This window comes from Sus scrofa, chromosome 1, assembly GCF_054392235.1.
Source record: "Sus scrofa isolate SSC_HxYL_T2T_F1_AM1 chromosome 1, Sscrofa_HxYL_maternal_Yorkshire_Landrace_v2.0, whole genome shotgun sequence".
Classification (NCBI taxonomy): domain Eukaryota; kingdom Metazoa; phylum Chordata; class Mammalia; order Artiodactyla; family Suidae; genus Sus; species Sus scrofa.
In genome coordinates, this window is record NC_139383.1 from 45012808 (window position 1) to 45032933 (window position 20126).

Genomic DNA, 20126 nt, shown 5'->3' on the forward strand with positions numbered 1-20126 from the left:
TAGGAACCATGAGGTTGCGGGTTCGGTCCCTGCCCTTGCTCAGTGGGTTAACGATCCGGCATTGCCGTGAGCTGTGGTGTAGGTTGCAGACGCAGCTCAGATCCTGCATTGCTGTGGCTCTGGCGTAGGCCAGTGGCTACAGCTCCGATTGGACCCCTAGCCTGGGAACTTCCATATGCCACAGGAGCGGCCCAAAGAAATAGCAAAAAGACAAAAAAATAAAAAATAAAATAGTTTCTTCCACTGCCTCCATGCTTCATAGGTTTTCTCCAGTTTGGGATTTATTATCAGTTTTGCCCTGTTTTTCTAGTTCTTTGCAATGGTTTTATCTTAGAATGTTTTAACTTATTGAATACATTGGGAATTAGTTTACCGAGTGATATATTATAGATAGACCTATTTTTTTTCCATGGAGATAGTTAAATATTTGAACCACTAGATGTTTACTCCACCTTTGAACCTTTGATTGTTAGTGTTGACTTTGTGATCTGGTAAATTATTAAACAGATATGACTTGTTTATTTATTTCAACATTCACATTTTTATTTTATTTTATTTTATTGTTAAAGTTTTATCAAGGTCATGTCGACTTACAAGGTTTCATGATTTCTCCTGCACAACAGAGTAATTCAGTTATACATATACACACATCCATTCTCTTTCAGATTGTCAGTGTGCATGTGCCAATCCCAAAGCCCCTTTCATGCCTCTTCACCTGTTTCCCTTTCTAACAAGAAGGTTTTCAAAGTCTATGAATCTCCTTCTGTTCTGCAAATAAGTTCATTTTTATCCTTTTTTGGAACCAGTGAATAATGTTTCTTGGAAAGGTGGAAGGATATTAATGTCTGACCCTCAATTTAATTGTAAATAAAGAAAAATTACACAGTGCAGAAAAGACTCTCAGGACATTTCAATTTATATTGCGTGCCTGCTTTCTTTCCCTTGAATGTATAGGTTGGCAATGTAGACTCTCTCCTAAATCATTTTATTTTTGACGTTTCAAAGTGGTCGTAAAACTCAAGGTGACTAATCTAAGCACAGTTTCCTCATTTTCTTGATTCATAAGGCTATATAATTAGCATTTCTATGAGAGGCTCAATTTAATACGTATATTAAAACATGCTGTGGGCTTAGATTTGTATGCAATTCTTTTGCACTGATTCTACTCCTCATCTGTATCCCAGATGAACTTCAAGGGAAAATCTTTCATCTTCCTTTGGAATACCCTGTCGAATCGTTCATTTTGCTTCACGGTCAAGTGATGCTTCCAGTTTCCAACGATGCCTAGTAGGTCAAGCAACAGGGACAGCACTTGGGTGAGGAGGTAACACAGTCACGGCAGAAATTTCCAGCACCCCATTTTAATCTCTTCTCCAAGCCAAGCTAAGTATCTGTGAGATCTCCATGGGGTTTGATATTTCACTTTCCTTTTATGCTTGTGAGCTAAGAAAGAAATTTGGATGCAGTAACGCTGAAAGTAGAGTTACAGTTCACATCCTTCATGGTTAGACTTCCACCAACCATGACTATTAAATTATAACCTTCTTTGGGCAAAAGCTGGAAACATATGAAGACATTAAAATATTTAAATATATTTTACCAAATTCCATGCTCCATACTTGGCCAACTACATCTGCCGTGCAATGTAATTCTTCACCAAACCCTTCAAGGTAAGTATTTCTTCATTTTTAAAATTGAGAAAAATGAGATGCAGGTATTTTCAAGTAATGAAGTCAAGATCACAGAGGGTGTCTTGAACAGCTATTTCTGCATTTTAGTTGATGGAAGATTGAAAGCACCATTAAGACTATTTTCAAAGTAAGATTAATATCTGGCATCTTTAGTGATCAGATTTTTCAGTGTAAATATTATCATTGGCATTTGGAAGTGCTCACAAGCTATTATGGGCATGAGAAATGCTTTATATCTAATCTAGTTGAGCAAGAAGCAGTGAGAGTTGATAATAAATGGGACAAAAGAAGAAACAATGATTTTTAAAAAAAAAATCAGTATGTATAATATTTTCAGTAAAGTCTTCACATAGTTAAATCAGGGAATTCTCTGATGGCCTAGCGGGTTGAGGTGCCTATGTTCTCACTGCTGTGGTTTGTGGTCAGTGCTGGTGGTGCAGGCTTGATCCCTGGCCTAGGAACTTCCACATGCTCCATGCTTTGCAAAAAGACAAGGAAAAAGGGGAGAACCTGAAGTAAACTTTGCAAAGAGCCATCACTTAAAAAAAGAATGAATCATTGTTCAACAGCATAATGTGTTATATGCACATTAGAGAATGAACTATGAATAAAGTGATGATATTCAAATTATCCTTTAGAATGATATATATTAAAAAATTGAATTAAAATATTTTGAACTTAAGAAGTACTGGGAGGAAAATATATTTATTCTTTATAACTCCTGGCATGATACAGGAACAGCATAAAAATGTATTGCCTGTTGTTGAATAACTGAATTCATACCAGATTGCTTTAATGAGATAGCACTCTCTTTTTTACAAGAAGAAATCTGACACATGAGAGAATAACAATAATCCAAGTAGAAAAGTACCTATTAACCCTATATGTGGTTTGTTCTAGAAAAAAATAAAGGAAAATTGCAGTTGGAACTCTCTTGCTTACATACATTCTTTGCCTTTAAGTATGACTTGCTTATAAATGTTAACAAGTAGGGTCATGTGAACTAAAAGGAGAGATCCTCATAGTTATTAGCCACGTTCGAGTGTTAGACTAATTAACCTAACCCTAACCCTAACCCTAACCCTAAAGGAGTGTTCTGTTTCCTGCAATATTTTTTCAAGGCCATTGTCAGTTAGGATGTTGTTTCTCTCTAGGGACCAAATGGCAGTACTTGGAGTGACATGTTGGAAGCATTTCGTAATTAATGTAGTTGCCAAGGACTGAAGGGAACTCTCAATACTTTTGCTCCTATAAACCACTGAGCCTCACCTTTGCGGAGGAAATTTCCCTCTGTTCTTTTCCCGATGTCCTGCTTTAGAACTTGTTCATATTTGGCTTATGGATTATCCTTCATGTTCTGGAATGTAGCCTGGTTGACAACAGCATCCACCTCCTCTTCGCTCAGTTCTTTCTCAAGAAAACTGATAATTTGAAACACAGAACTTCTGAGATCCTGAAAAGCATGTGCGTTTGAGAAACTACTCAGCCTATAAAGAATGCAAGAGTTACAGGCCAACATCTTTATCACATTTTGGAAAACTTAAAATCCTTGGTTTTATTCCATATCTAGAGTTTGACAAGGATGTATTTCTTATTCCACCTATGAAAATAAGTGCTATGGTTGAGTGCTTTATTATTCGATTTTATAAGCACAGCTCACCTTCCATCATTCATTCAATCAGCACTTTTAGGACACCTTATATGTTTCAGAAACAGTGTTAATTATCAGAGAAGTTTAAGAACAGCAGTTTGCTGGGAGTTCCTGTTGTGACACAGTGGTTAACAAATCCAACTAGGAACCATGAGGTTGCGGGTTTGATCCCTGGCCTTGCTCAGTGGGTTAAGGATCCAGCATTGCCGTGAGCTGTGGTGTAGGTTGCAGACACAGCTCGGATCCTGCATTGCTGTGGCTCTGGCATAGGCCAGTAGCTATAGCTCCAATTAGAGCCCTAACCTGGGAACCTCCATATGCTTGGAGAGCAGCCCAAGAAATGGCAAAAAGACAAAAAAAAAAAAAAAAAAGAACAGCAGTATGCTATCTGTGCTTATTAAGAGTCACCATTTCAAGAGGGTAGAGTAATTCAACCAATTAAATACAATGGGCATAGGAAAGAAAACCCCAGGGAGATCCCATGGTGGCTCAGGTTTATTGAACCCAAATAGCATCCATGACGACATGGATGGCATCCATGGCCTTGCTCAGTGGGTTAAGGATCTGGCGTTGCCGTGAGCTCTGGCGTAGGTCACAAACACGGCTTAGATCCTGCATGGTTGTGGCTATAGGGTAGGCCTGTGGCTATAGCTCCGATTGGACCCCTAACCTGGGAACTTCCATATGCCTCAAGGGTGGCCCTAAAAATCCAAACCAAACCAAACCTAAACAAAAGAAAGAAAATCCCAGGTCTAGATGGCTTCATTGATGACTTCTACCAAACATTAACGGAAGAACTAACATCAATCCTCCTCAAACTCTCCCAAAAATTTGAAGAGGAGGGAACACTCACAAATTATTCTACAAGGCCAGCATGACCATGATACCAAAGACAGACAAAAACACTGCAGAAAGAAAACTAAAGACCAACGTAATTTATAAAACATAAGATGCAAAAATGCTCAACAAATTAGTAGCAGAATAAGTCCACCAGCATATTAAAAGAATTATACACCACGATGAAGTGGGATATGCTCCTGGGAGGCGAAGGTGGTTCAGCCCATGACAATAAATTTTTATAACACCACGTGTATAGAATGAAGGGGACAAAACCAAATGGTCATCTGAATTGATGCCGAAAAAGCATTTTACAATATCCAACACATTTTCCTGATAAAAACACCAAAACTATGACGAATAGAAGGAAAATACTTCAACATTAAAAGGTCATATATGAAATACTACTGCTAACTTCATTGTCAGTGGTAGAGAGCTAACATTGTTTCTGCCAAGATCAGGAAGAAGGCAAGAGTGCCCATTCTCACCACTTATTCAACGTAGTGCTGGATGTTTTAGCCAGAGTAATTACACTAGACAAATAAGTAAATAAGCAACTTTTAAAAAGATTTTAAATTGGAATGCCAGGAGTAAAATTATTTCTCCTTGCAGACAACAATATTTTATACATAGAAAATCTGAAAGATTCTCCAAAATCTGTTAGAATTAATAAATACAAATGAAGATGGTTGTGTGATAAAAAAAAAAAAAACCCACAAGAATCAGTTGCATTTCTATCTGGTGAAGATGCACAATGCAACGAGAACATTAACAGAAAATTCTAATTGCAATTGCATCAAAAAGAATGAAATACTTGGAATAATCCTAAGCCAAGTGATGAAAGACATGTGTATGAAAACTACAAACTACTGCTAAACAGAATTAAATACCAAATAACTGTGACATTTTGTGTTCCTGAATTGGAAGACTTTTATCCTCTGGACCCACGTGCAGTATATGGAAGTACCTCACTGGGAATCAAATCTGAGCCAGAGCTGTGACCTATGCCACAGCTGCAGCAACACTAGGTCCTTAAACCCCAGTGCTGCAGCAGGGAATCCCTATTACATGGTTAAACAGTTTGAAAGACTGGCAAAAACCTAGGCCAAAAATACATAAGCAATGGCTACTTGGAGGAAGGTAAATGTGGTACCTGGGGATAGTATAGAGATGATAGGACAGAGAGATATTCAAGAGACTTTGCATAGTTACTCTGCAGTCTTTATATTTCAGTAAATGCTATATTTAGGAATACTTGGGTTGTGAGTACATTCTTGTGAAGAAACTCAAGTATGAAAATAAGGAAAGAATCAGATTTGCATTTTGAGATGATACCTCCGGTTGAGGAATAGAGAATAAATGGCTATACACTGAGATTGCAGGTAGGTAGACGAATTAGGAAGGCTGCTGTTGAGAAGATGCAGAACATGATGGTGACCTGGACTATAGACGAGGCAATATGGATTGAGACAAGGTTTCAGAGGCCAAATTCATGGATGGATTGATTGACTGAATGAGGATTCAATGGTGAAAATGGTGTTCGGTTTGAAGGTTGGTTTCTGATTTAGGTCACTTGAGATTCAATGCATTTTCCAGGTGAAGCTGGGAGGTTACATGTTTGTTTGAATCCCAAAACTCAGATGTAAAAGTCGGTGTACAGAAATCTTCTACAATATATTTGTGTCTGAGCTGGTATTATATAGACCAGTTTCTTCCAGCAACCACGCCCATCTGGTTTGCTGTAGCTAATTCTATACTTCATGTCACTAGATTTAATGGACATTTTAAATGTTCATTTTTACTTGACTTCCAAGCCCTTAGAGATTGAAAAGATCATAAACGTCTTTCTTGATACATCCACTTATCTTCTTTATCACCACACACTCCTCAGTATTGTTCTGTCTCTTTGAATGGTTTCTTTTCTGTGTCCTTGGTGGGACTAATCCTTTCCACTCAAACTTTGTGTCTTAAGGTCTCTCAGTAATAGATTTTAGTACGCTTCTCTCTTCGTCCCTCCATTCCCTCCCTCCTGCCCCCCTTCACCTTTGGACACATTCATTTCTACTCTTAGGGTTTTGCCTGACCATAGTTTTAGTTGTATTTTACACAGCGATGATGCCCAAGTCAATACCATTGATACCAGTGATATTTTAAACAGTGATGATATCTTAATTAATGTCATGGATATTTTTAGCTCAGTACACTTTTTTTTTTTTTTTTTTTGGTCTATTTCCCTTTTCTAGGGCTGCTCCCGCAGCATATGGAGGTTCCCAGGCTAGGGGTCTAACTGGAGCTGTAGCTGTCAGCCTACACCAGAGCCACAGCAACCCGCGATCCGAGCCGCATCTGCGACCTACACCACAGCTCATGGCAACACTGGATCCTTAACCCACTGAGCAAGGCCAGGGATCGAACCTGTAGCCTCATGGTCCCTAGTGGGATTTGTTAACCACTGCGCCAGGATGGGAACTCCATCAACACACTTTTTGAGCTTTAGACTTGTCTTGGCCAATAATTTCCAAACCTCTTATTTGGATGTTTCTAAGTCCCCCTAAACTCTGTGTGTCCAAGCCAACCTTGTAATCTCCTCCCTGTAGCCTATTCTGCTCCAATGTCCCCTAAATACCTCCATGAATGATCCCATCATCTACATAGATATATGAACTGGAATATTGGAAGCATCCCTAATACATCCCCAATCTCTCTCTCTCTCTCATCTTTCCACTATATAATCTCATTCTTCTTGACCTCCTAAATAGATCTTAAAACTTTGCATTCTCTTCAATCCCAACTATCCCATTCTAATCCAAAGTGCCATTGATTGGCAGGGGATTGGCATACTGGAACTAACTGCTTTGTCTCTATTCGCTATTTTCACTTTTCAAGCCATGAATGGGAAAGATAGTCTAAATATTACTCCTGTCACATTGCCATCTTCTTATAACTCTTAAAGGGCTCCTTACTGGTTTTAAGATTAAAGAAATCACCGTCATGGATATATAGTCTTCACCCTCACACAGTCTGGTTCCTGAATGCATCTCTCTGTCTGACTCTTTTGTCACTTCCACTTTGCTGTGTAACTTTTTTTCTTTAGGTCCTCAAACTTGTCGTGTACTTTACTGCTCCAGGGAATTTGCATATTCTCTCTTCCTGGGTTAGAGTTCTCTTTTACCTCCCTTTCCATGTTAGCTCACATGTATTAGTTTGTGGTTTTCATGATGCTTTTTCCAGAAACATTACCTATCAGCTTTGACAATACCAGCTCTCCTTATTCCAAACACTGATATCGTACCTGTGGTTTTCCTTAATAACAATTATCAGAGTTTTAAATTATATATACTTGTTTGGGTATACCTGTCTTCTGTGTTGGATGATAAAACCTATGAATGTGGGGTTTGGTGCTCTTTCATCATGATTTAGTGACCGTCACCTGGCAGGAATTCGATAATTCATGAGACCAGGAGAGAATAAATTGCATGTTAATGAATCAACGTGTCAATCAAAGATAAAAAATAATGACTTCAAATGTCCATATTTTAAGACCGTTTTGATTGCATGCCCACAAGGAAACTGTTTGTGATTTCACCAGGAAACTGCATTTGAAGGTTTTCCTTCCAATTGGGAAGAACTTGCACCAAGGGCACACATTCACTACTGGCTAATTAGTCATATCTCAGTGGCCATATCCCACCCCCAGTGCGCCGCAGTCCCTTTTCAATTTTTTTTTTTTGAAGCTATGGCTGCCCTGGACATTTGAGTTTACCTTTATTTCAGCAGATTTTTACAGAAAATGAAATCACAAGTGATGACTGTATACAGTGAGAGGGGAGTTCTGATGAAGGGAGGGGCAGGAAATTACAAACCAAAACAGAAGCCTGAGGAGTAGTTAGATATAGAGATAACTAGGAAAATGTAGTCCATGGAAACTGAGACAAGAAATGTTTTCAAAGAAATATTTTTAAAAAGAAAAACACCCCTCTTACCTTCTTCATCTCCTCAAATGACATGAACAGAATATTGAAGTCATGTCTGTGCTCATACCAGCCCCTGATGTGATCAAACCAAAGGCTTCCTAGCACTGTGGGAAAATCCAGAAATAACAAGGTAAAGTTCTCACACTTATTAAACAATAAGCTAGAGTATTTTCTGTTCTGGATTCCTCACAAAGATAAATCAAGTTCCCACTGCTGGACATCTACACCAACAGTTAAAAATGGTTTTTAGGGGAACAGTTACGTCTTTTTAATACAAACCCGCCTTTGCACCCTACTCTATGTCTGTAGGAAAGTAGCAAGGCAGACAAAAGTATTCCAAAGGTCTAATTTTGAAGATTTCATTAAGGTACCCCCCCTTCTTTTTCCTACTTCCCTCACCTGAAAACATATGTTTTTATTTCTACTCTACTTTAAGGTTGATGGATAGCAGTTTTACCTAGGTACAAAAGACAGCACCTGCATATAATGTTCCACTGCTACTTTCCATGAGCCTTCTGCATCAATCTATCCTCCTCAGTGTTGGAACGAACATTCCACAGCTGCCTTATAAAGCCTACCCCATGGCCATGACAGAGCACAAAACCTATCCCGAACGTTAGCTATTCTGGAACCCTTGGATGTAGTAGCTAGTTTGAATTGTTAGACCATTTTGTGGTCCTCACTACTCTGGTCAAAATATTTTCTAGGAGTTCCTGTCGTGGCGCAGTGGTTAACGAATCCGACTAGGAACCATGAGGTTGCGGGTTCGGTCCCTGCCCTTGCACAGTGGGTTAAATGATCCGGCGTTGCCATGAGCTGTGGTGTAGGTTGCAGACATGGCTCGGATCCCGCATTGCTGTGGCTCTGGCGTAGGCTGGTGGCTACAGCTCCGATTCGACCCCTAGCCTGGGAACCTCCATATGCCGCGGGAGTGGCCCAAGAAATGGCAAAAAGACAAAAAAAAAAAAATTTCTAAACCATATGCACCTGCAACCTTGACAATCCCCCAAGGGGTCCTGATGAGGATAGAAAAGCCAATAGGTGGCAGATTTAGTGGACAAACAATAGTGACCACTTACATACATCCCCTCTTCTATGCTTACCCGTCTCTAGCTCCCTAAAATATGATCCTTGGATTGGAGAGTGACTAAATGGAAACATTCCTTCATAAACATATTTGATAAATCAATTCATAGTTACCTTTTCCATCTAGAAACAGTTCCATTAAATGATCCATGTTATCTGTAGCTTCTAATGGAACTATCAAATTTGAAAAATGAAAAAGAGAAGTTAAAATATCCTTGGGGTTTCTTTAGATGTAAATAATCTGCAGAGTAAATAATGAAATAATTTTAATAATTCTTGGTTATCTCTTTAGGCTTTTTAATGCCTACATGATATTTTATTCTATGAAGGCACAATAATTTATTTCCTACAGTATACTATATATGGCAGTTCAGATTGTTCCCAGTTTTTTGCTCTTTCAAAGACTGTTGCAATAAATAACTTTGTTCACATGACATTTCACATGCACAAGCATGTACGACTAATCCCTAAAAGTGAAATTATTTATTTGTAAGTTTACTTGGTATTTCAAATTATCTTGCATAGAATTTGTTGCCGTTTCCCCCTCATGAATATTAAATGATGTTAAGGGAATATTGGACATCGCTGAATCAAGGAAAAACTGCTTAACCGATGATGTTGGAACAAATAATTTTCCATATACAAAAAAAAAAAAATAGATTTCTACCTCAGAGCTTACGCAAACACACATTTATGAATGGATTAAGGATTTGAATAAGAAAGTAAAACTTCAATGCCTAAAAAAAATAAAGAATATATTTCCAGTCTTGGATAAGGAAAGTTTTTCCTAGATAGGAAAAAATAATTTAAAATAAAAATTGATCAATTGGACTACATTAAAATTGAGAATGCTATTCATTAAAAAATACTATATTGTTACAAACCTCAAGAGAATATGAGGAGCAACATATATAACCAAAAGTTGATAATTATTAAGAATGTAGGTGTTCCCGTCATGGCTCAGTGGTTAACAAATCCAACTAGGAACCATGAGGTTGTGGGTTCGATCCCCCGCCTTGCTCAGTGGGTTAAGGATCTGACATGGCCGTGAGCTGTGGTGTAGGTCACAGATGCGGCTCGGATCCCGTGATGCTGTGGCTCTGGCGTAGGCCAGTGGCTACAGCTTTGATTTGACCCCTAGCCTGGGAATCTCCATATGCTGCAGGAGCGGCCCAAGAAATGGCAAAAAAGACAAAAAAATAAACAAATAATAAAAAAAATTTAAAAATTAGAAACATTTTAAAAAGAATGTATATGACACATCCCAAAAATAAACAACCTAAAACATTGTGTGCAAGTTTTAATCATTTCACAGAAGAAAAAAAAGCTATGGCCAATCAACATAGGAATTCCCTGGTGGCCTAGTGGTTAAGGATTTGCTGTTGTCTCTTTTGTGGTTTGTGTTCAATCCCTGGACTGAGAACTTCTGCAGGTGCTGTGAGTATAACCAAAAAATAAAAGCGCTTAGTTTCACTGATTAAGAAATCAAATTAACATTTGTTTGAGATACTAATTTATAATTACCAAAGTGATAAAAATTAAGATGTATGATAGGAAAAATTAGTAGTTGAGAAACAAAAACTCATACATTATTGGTTTCAGCATAAATTCATACAACTGCTTTGTTGAAAATAAAACAGCATCTTCTTAGAAAATTAAATATTTTTGGGTTTTCTTCCTTTGCACTTCTAGAGTGTTTACATCTAAGGAAGCTCATTCGGATGGGCATCCGTGTATGTGCTCAAGAATATTGATAGCCACAAGTTTATAATAACAAAATATCAGCAGAATCTCAGTATTAGTGAGGGAAAGTGAAGTTCAGATAGAAAAACTTACACAACTTGTAAAATCATAGAACAATGGAAAATAATATTATAAATCAACAACAAAAAAAAGCATATGGCAATAGCCCAGGGAAAAACAAGTAACAACATAAAGTTTAGATAATTTAAAAGCAAATGGTTTGGAATTCCTGTCATGGCTCAGTGGTAAGGAATCTGACTATTATCTATGAGAATGTGGGTTTGAACCCTAGCCTTGCTCAGTGGGTTAAGGGTCTGGTGTTACCATGAGCTGTAGTGTAGGTCACAGACATGACTTGGAGCCTGCATTGCTGTGGCTGTGGCATAGGCTGGCAGCTCCAATTCTATCCCTAGCCTGGGAAATTCCATGTGCCTCAGGTGCAGCACTAAAAAGACAATTAATTAATTAATTAATTAATATAAAGGCAAATGGCTTAATAAGAAAGCACATAATTTGTTTGCAATGACCGAAAGCCAAGGTTCTTTGTATACTAAATAACATAATAGAAAAGTATGAATAGTGCAATTTGTAGTAAGTATCTGAAGATTTAGTTTTAGCAACAATTATTGTTGGAGATTTAGGCACATTTTATCTTTAGACTTGAGGTAAAAGGATTCAATAATGAATTTTCAATATTATATAACAAAATGTATTTTATATATGTGTTGGTGCCCAACACATAGAATATACACTGTTTTCTCATGAGGTTATGGATGATATCAAAGTGCAAATATAGGAAAGGAAAGCAAAAAAGTATGTATAATTCTTTTTTTGTTTGTTTGTTTTTGCTTTTTAGGGCCACACCTGCAGCACATGGAGGTGCCCAGGCTAGGGGTCCAATCGGAGCTGTAACTTCCAACCTACACCAAAGACACGGCAACGCAGGATCCATCCACGTCTGTGACCTACACCACAGCTCACAGAAATGCCAGATCCTTGACCCACTGAGCAAGGCCAGGGATCGAACCCGCAACCTCATGGTTCCTAGTCGGATTTGTTTCTGCCGTGCCACGATGGGAACTCCAGGATGTATTATTCTTTTAAGATGAAGTATGTTCTAGAGAATATAGGAAAAATTAGTAAATCTAAAAAAATAGGTTAATGGAGCCAAATAGTGTAACAAAATCAATGCCATTATTTATAATAGTAATAAATAGAAATAACAATATTGTATTTCTACTAGATAGAATTACAGCAGTGCAGTGCAAAAAATTCCAGTTTATAATATCAATTAAAAAATAAACAACTGGTAGTTCCTGGAGTAGTGCAGTGGAAACAAATCCAAATAGTATCCATGAGGATGTGGGTTCAATTCTTGGACTCACCCAGTGGGTTGAGGATCCAGCGTTGCCCTGAGCTGTGGTGTAGGTCATAGATGCAGCTCAGATCCCGCGGTGCTGTAGCTGTGGCTTAGGCCAGCAGCTGTAGCTCTGATTCAACCCCTAGCCTGGAAACTTCCATTTGCCACAGGTATGACCATAAAAAGAAAAAAAAAAAAAAGAAGAAGAAGGGGAAAAAAAGCTGGAAATTTAGGGAAAAATGTGTAAGTACCAACATAGAGTGGACATGAATATAGATGTGATACAGAGCAATAGAATGCTACTGGAAAAAGTGATGGAATATTGCAAATAGCTAGTGAGAGTTTCAGAATTAAAGTATATTTTAAATCAAATCCAATCAATATCTTAATATCAAGGAGAATTAACATTCTACAAGATAAAGTTCAAGAGAATTTGCCTTATCAGTTACAATATTTAAAATAGTGAAAAATGACCATATATTAAAAAGAACTACCAATATTTTGAAATATAAGCACAAAATCAGAGGGAGGACTATGGAAACTTAGGATGTCAATATGTAGACTTTAAAATATTATATAAAAAGTCAAAGCTTAAACAAATAATACGGGGTCAATTGGCCAACTCTTTTGGCAAATAGCATATTTCAAATCACATGCAGTATCAGATATAACATAATTAAATATAAAAGAAAAGCATAAAGTTATTTAGTAAATCCTAGAGAAAATTTGCATAATATTTGTGGTGGAAGGGGGTTTTCTTAGCAAGACTCAAGCGCTAGAAATAACGAAGGAAAGTCTAATAGACTGGTCTATAAAATTAAAAGCCACCAATAATTTTTAAAGGTAAACTTAATTAGAACAATATTTGCCCAATGTAAACGCTCCAACAAAATGGTAAATAAGGGACAAGCTAAAGAAAAATGAGTAAATGATGTAAAGGCTATTTCAAGGCCTAGAAATACAAAAGGTGCTCAAACTTTTAAAACCAAGTCTTCAGATTACTCAAGAATGATGTTGTATTTATCGAGCATATTAGCGAAGAGTGACATTGGAAAATCTCTGGTGACATGTGAGGAAAGAAGTATTTTTATATGCTCTCCATGAAAGGTAAATTGATAGGTTTTAGAAGGCAAATGGATAATACCTAACAACATAAAAAATATCTGGACAGTTTATTCTGAAAACTCCATTTTCAAGGAAACGTTACACCAAGCCAATAAGGCACAAACACCTATTAGAATGTTTATGGAAATTTGAAATTTGATATGTTGAATTCACAACCTATACAACATGCATATTGTGTTGCTATTCTGAGATCCTACTAAACCAAGAAGGAATAGAATTTTCTATGCTGAGATAAGAGAATTTTTGCTATGTGTTATTTAATAACATTGCAAACAATATATGTGATGACACAATTTATGTGTGTGTTGCTTTAATATGTAAAACAAGGTGAGAAAGATGAATCGCATTAGAAAGGATGTAGATGAACGGGGCTGGAAAGCAATATTTGAAGAGAATATGTTAGTGCAAAAGGTTCATAAGCCATTCCCATGACATACTTTAGCTTTTTTGTTCTTCAGACCTTTCGGTGCTAAATAACATGGGATGTGGGACTAGAAGAGACGAGGGGATGGTCTCTTGACAAAGTCCATTTGGTGTAAATTGTATTCCAGGAAGGGGGCTCTATCAAATGTTTCCACCATTTCAGTTCTCTTTCGATGCCCCTCAAAGTAAATTGAGCTTACTATCTGCTGAGTCCAGATAGTACCTGTAAAAATAAATAATCCTGTTTTCAACTCAGAAATAACAACTAATATCAATAGTAACACCATCTCAAAATTATTTAGAGCTTTTTGTTTCTTTCAACCACTCCAAGGGTGCCAATGAATTTGTCTGAGTTTTTTGTTTGTTTGTATTTTACATTGAAATTAGTAGAGATGAAATCAAGGGCTCTTAGTTCCTTTTTCACTCTGAAGCATTGTGATGGTTCTGATCCCATGGTCTTGGTGATTCAGTTCCATTCCTACTTCATCCAAGCTTCATCTTTTAGAAGAAGCATGGACCAATTAAGAGCTCAAGGCCCCTTTCCCTTCATTTTCTGTTTTATTATTGTGTAGCATAGACCTTCCCACACAATGTTGAATAAAAGTAGTTAAAGCAGGCTTTCTTGTCTTATTCTTGATTTTAAATGTGATAATTTATATGTTTCCTTATCGCATATAATGTTTGTGGCAGTTTGGGGTAGATTCTGTTTTTCTGGTTAAAAGAAGTCCCTTTTCTCCCTAGTTTGCTGATAGTTTCCCTTATGAACAGCTGTTGACTTTTATTGAATGCTTGTTCGATACCTATGGAAAAGACAATAGAGGCTTTCTCGTATACTCTAGTAATATGAATGAATTACATTAATAAATTTTTGACCAATCTTGACTCCTGAAATAAACCCACATTTGTCATAGTGTATTTTTTTTTTTGACATTGCAACATTTGCTTTGTTTATGTTGGTTTCAGGATTTTTGCTTCTATTCTCAAGAATATGCCGTCAATGCTCCAAGAGAATGTGAGATGTCAATAGTCTTGCAAATGTCACTACTCAAATGATTTATATACGTGATCACTTTGATACAATTTATAATGATTGCTGGGAAGACTCTGTAAACTCTCCTCTAAGATGAGCAAAACCCAGTAGGCTGGACTTACGACAGGTGTGTGGCATCCCAAACACTTGGACTGGACTCAGGGTAAAGGAAATACTTGTTTATTGATGCAGTGCTTGATCTAAATTGAGGAAACTAAGATTGTACCCACATCAAGGAGGAAAGAAAAAACAACAGTATCAGTTGTTCACATAGGATTTGTAGAGTGGAAGTATCTAGAAATTACATAATGTGTTAGTGATTTGGGGAAAGTGAACAAGGTCGTGAATTTCAGAGTGGATGGTAGAGAAAGACTGTAGAATTGTCACGAAAATCAGGAATAAGTGTGTTTTTCATATTGACTTAGACTACAGTGTATCTTGGAATCACATTAACCACTCTGTACATCATTGCTTCAGTGATAGTGGTCATCTTATTTCAAAAGAGCACATTATAGAAAACAAGTTCTTTTTGGAATGTATGATTGAGAGCAAACATTTATTAATTTAAAAGTATTGCATTGTTATAGACAATTATAAAACCATGAGAGTAATAGAAAAGCATATTAGGAATTAGTTCTGACTGAGTACTGCTGCTAACAAAAATCCTGCTGGGTTTTTAAATACATATATATTTTCTATGCTTAAGACCAAGCCAACAGGTCAGTAGTGTTTACCAAGTATTTGCTTTTGGCTCAATATTTTTTTTTTACATGTGCTATCAGAAATGACAAAAATTGGATTTCACGTGGCCTTATTTCATACAGTTTAGGGATTTATTTAACTATTTCTCAGATCCTAAATGGTTGCCTCATTTTAAGTTGTGTTACTGTCATCATTGGAGAAGAGCACACTTGGGCACTTGTCTTTCCAAACCACAGTGAGGACTGAAATGGGTGTCCCACTCCTCAAACTTACCAGATTTTGGATATGTAACTATGAATACATCGTCATCTCTGATCTCAAAATCATTCATTTTTTTCTAGGAAGTCAACATTTAATGAAGCACGTGAAAAATAATAGCATTTGACGTTCAATAAATATGCGTCTGTGTCATCCATCATTTTCACCTACAAGTGAAAACAAGTTATCAATATTTTATAATAATGATGGACATTTCCTCAGTGTTCAATATGTTCAATATGTGCCAAGGACCATATAAAAGTGCTATCTGGCTGAACTCATTTACCATACTAACCACCTTACACATATTACATCATTTAATCTTTATAGGAACCCAATTGTTCTGGAGATAATATGATTATCACTATGTTAAAGATGAAAAAAAACTAAGATTCTAAGAGGTAAGCCATTTTTTTTTAAAACCCCAGCTATGTGGCATTATCATGAAGCCAAACATAGTAAAAAGGAAACAGACATAAAACATACAGTAAGCTGTTCAGTGTGGCCTAGCAGGCAGAGCTGCAAATGTGATGTCAGACAATTTAATTTCAGAGGTCATGCTTTTATTCACTTTATCATACAGTTTGTTAGTGTTTTATATTTTTATTCTTGGTATTTTTTCTTTGTTCTAAAAATTGGAAAATTTCAAAGGAATATACTTGTCATTCACATTCTATCTGGAGCATAAGTCATCTGCTATCTCTCAAAGAAGCTTCTGAAGATCTGGGATCTCATACACTGTTTCAAATGAATGGTGGAAAATGTTCAAGGTGAGAAATACTAATTGATTTAATTTAGGAATATTGCCGTTACTGTTGCAAGATATTGTAGGGTTATTAGAATATGTCCCCATAGAATATTTTTAAACGGAATTCTGACATAAATATGAATAAATAAATAAATATAAATTTGAAATATATTAAATCAAAATAATGGGAACCCAAGAGTCTAAAGTCATGTCTGTTCAGAACTTGAACCTAAAAGACTTTCTTTATTAACTCTGCTTGAGAAATCTGTTTTTGAGATCTAAATGAGGAAATTCCAGAAGATCAAGTAACATTAATTTAGAACCACCATATATTTCAGGTATGTACTTAAAAAAAATTTCTGTACATACCAAGAAAATGAATTTGGGAAAATGTTTTGATTATTGTTTTGGCCTAATTCCATGTCAAGAAAGATTTAATTCCTCTACAAACAATCTAACTTACCTGTTTAATAAAGGAGTCAAAGTTTAGAGTTTTGTTGAGTAGTGGTAGAGAATCACTTGTATTAGACTCACCTGGGTTCTGGGCAAACATTAATGTTTCTAGGCCTGATATCAGACTGGGAGAATCAGAATTCCTGGGGAGCGTCATTTAGAAAATTACATTTTAACAACAAAGCCACTCACAGTAAAACATGAAACTCAAACTAGTGTTAAAGCACTGTCTTGATTTCATTGGCTGTTCCATCTCAACCTACAGAGAAGCATTTGTGGGACATAATTGGACTCCCAGCTAATGTTCTCCTAAACTTTTGGAGGTTTCCTCACTCAAGTTGAAGTTCAGTCAACCTCAACTATAGGGAATTGAAGACAGACTAGACTGACTGATGAGCCACAAAGAATGGTTTCAATAGCGGTAGATGGAAAGCTCTCTTGACACTGGCATCACAAATTCTCCTATAAAAACCATGTAAGGAGTTCCCGTCGTGGCGCAGTGGTTAACGAATCTGACTAGGAACCATGAGGTTGCAGGTTCGATCCCTGGCCTCGCTCAGTGGGTTAAGGATCCAGCGTTGCCCTGAGCTCTGGTGTAGGTCGAAGACGCGGCTCGGATTCCGAGTTGCTGTGGCTCTGGCATAGGCTGGTGGCTATGGCTCCAATTAGATCCCTAGCCTGGGAACCTCCATATGCCGCAGGAGTGGCCCTCTAAAAGGCAAAAGACCAAAAAAAAAAAAGAAAAACCCATTGGAATACTCAGCCTATGGGGTGTGGTGAGGGAGAATCCACAGGACAAATGCAGAAGTTCATGAGTAGAAATTATAGTTGAAGTGAAAAGCAAGGACGACAATGTGAGTCACTATCACATCCTTCCTGACACCTGGCAATGCCACCACAAACCTTCCCTTACAAAGCACCAATTCCAGAGAGACTGGATGCTGAGAAAAGAGGAGAGAGTGCTAGGCAGCCCACAGAAACATTTTGAACATCACTCCAGTTTTTGCTGTTTTACTGTGTCCTGCACAGTCTCAGGAGAGAATTAGAAGAGCTGTTTGTCATAGAAACAAGACAAAAGGAGTGGGACATGGGGTGGATTCATGTAGGACCTCAGCGTTGGCAAGCCAGAAATAGTTTACATCTCCACGATGAATAGAGAGGACGATGACTGTATAAGGGGAAAGGACATCTTGCGTCTCCTCCTTACTTTTGCCCTGACGTCCAAAAGAAAAGGAAGAAAACCAGAAAATTGAGGACCAAGGAAATACATTTTCATGTTAAAGAGAGGGTGAAACTTGAAAGAGACTCTAAGTCTACCCTTTTACTACTCACCGTTACAGATAAACAGAAGACAGAAAATCCACCTCTGATATAACTTTAAGGATGATAGGGATTGATGTGTTGTTGAGAAAACAATATTCTCTGCAGAGTTTGTCTTGGCTAATGAATAGTGTTCTAGAATGTCAACAGAATGTTCTAGAATGACAAATAATTTGAGTAAGATTCTGTGAATATTAGGAAAAGGACATCAGGTTTCTCAGAAACAGCAAAAAGTAATCAAAACTGTTGGAGACACTAAAGTGATTTTCCTGTAACTAGCAGTCATATTTACTTAACTTTGAAAACTATACAACACATAAAACTATGTACTTGAAACCTATAGCAACAACTTTATTGGTCATGAAATGCTAGGTAAAATGTTTTAGACCTTTCTGAGATGGCTGTGTTCAATCTTCATGTCTTTATTTGCACTATCTCATGTAACCACAGTTATGGTAATGGAAAGTACCAAGGGCCTTATCAAATCACTTAGCACTGAAATTCATTTTCCAAAATGCCCAGGGTTGTACATCTTAAGTGATGTCTTTCTGTTCATATTTTTCTTAAAGTAGACATTATAGAAGATTCAGCTCTTATTTTCTGTATTTTATATAATTGCATTTGTCTCAGACCTGTGCTAACATCTCACTCATTCTTTGGTCATCTTGCTTATATAAAGTGCTAATCAATTCATAATGATTCTCAGATTTCCATCAGACACAAAAATTGATTCTAGGGGAGATTCTTAATCCTTTTAATGTACAAAATTTTATTCTTATTAAAATGTTTAGCCTTGACCCATCTGTCATGAGACCGTTCTCTGAAAACTCCATCTTCTTTACTTTATCCCATCTTTATTCTTTACTTTATCCAATCTTCCTGCTTGGAAAAACAGCCACAGTGCTGTAAATGACTTAAGCTTAAGAAATATGCCTAAAGGTCAGAGTAAAAGCTTAACCTTTTACCAGCTAAGTGGCTTTTAATATAGTAAAAGAACTTATATAATAGTAAACAAACCCTATATCATCCACCCATAGCCACTCCTCACTTGATCTCATCTAAAGAGCACAATAAAAACAGTGTGGTTTCTTGAGGCAGTGGTCTTGGTCCCTGAGACCTTGAGTCCCCCGGTTCCCACCTTTACTTAAGATAAATGTCTCTGTGTCTTGTTTTATGTTAACTTTTTTCCTTGAGTTCCACAGCACCCATCTAGGCATCCATCATGAGAAAACATCAGGCCAACTCAAAATGAACAACATTCTGGTATATGCTATTCAGAAGTATCAAGGTCACCTAACACCCAGAAAGGAAAGAAACTATGCCATATTATTGGAGACTGAAAAGGATGAAAAGTAAATGTAATACATGTATCTGGGTTTGATCCAATTTATTCAATTGGGTTAATAGGAAATGCAGGTTTGACCTGTAGCCTGGAACAGTGAGTTAATCTGATGTCGCAGTTGTGGCATAGGTCACAGATGCAGCTCCAGTTCAATCCCCGACCTGAGACCTTCCATATGTGGCAAATGCTCTCACTAAAAAAAAAAAAAAAAAAAAAAAAAAAAAGCAGCCATGTATACAAAGGACTTGGAGAAAAGGCACACCCACAGGCCCAAGAAGACATGCTCAGAAAGTCCTTAAGCCACTAATCTTATTTGGCTGATTAGTGAGGTTCTCCCCTATACAGAGCCAGTCCACAGAAACTGGGAAATGTGACTTTTTTTT

The 20126-nt window shown here is 37.1% G+C and overlaps 2 protein-coding genes and 1 pseudogene across 9 annotated transcripts in view; 2 read left to right on the forward strand and 1 right to left on the reverse strand.

Moving 5' to 3' along the window:
• The window catches only part of PHF3 (PHD finger protein 3), a 1103753-nt gene that overhangs the window by 818723 nt on the left and 264904 nt on the right, over positions 1 to 20126 (forward strand). The window lies entirely within an intron of this gene.
• The window catches only part of ZUP1 (zinc finger containing ubiquitin peptidase 1), a 106129-nt gene that overhangs the window by 70146 nt on the left and 15857 nt on the right, over positions 1 to 20126 (forward strand). For 3 of the 8 annotated variants that reach the window (XR_014806728.1, XR_014806873.1, XR_014806605.1), the window contains 2 exons: positions 1185 to 1670; positions 2846 to 3303. The gene's annotated coding sequence lies outside the window, so the exon portion shown is untranslated. Of the gene's footprint in view, positions 1 to 1184; positions 2603 to 2845; positions 3304 to 14853; positions 15048 to 15963; positions 17118 to 20126 lie in introns of those variants that run through there. The other 5 variants (XR_014806650.1, XR_002345203.2, XR_014806633.1 and 2 more) reach the window with 4 other exon arrangements.
• On the reverse strand, positions 1101 to 16038 carry LOC146406054 (amine sulfotransferase-like; annotated as a pseudogene).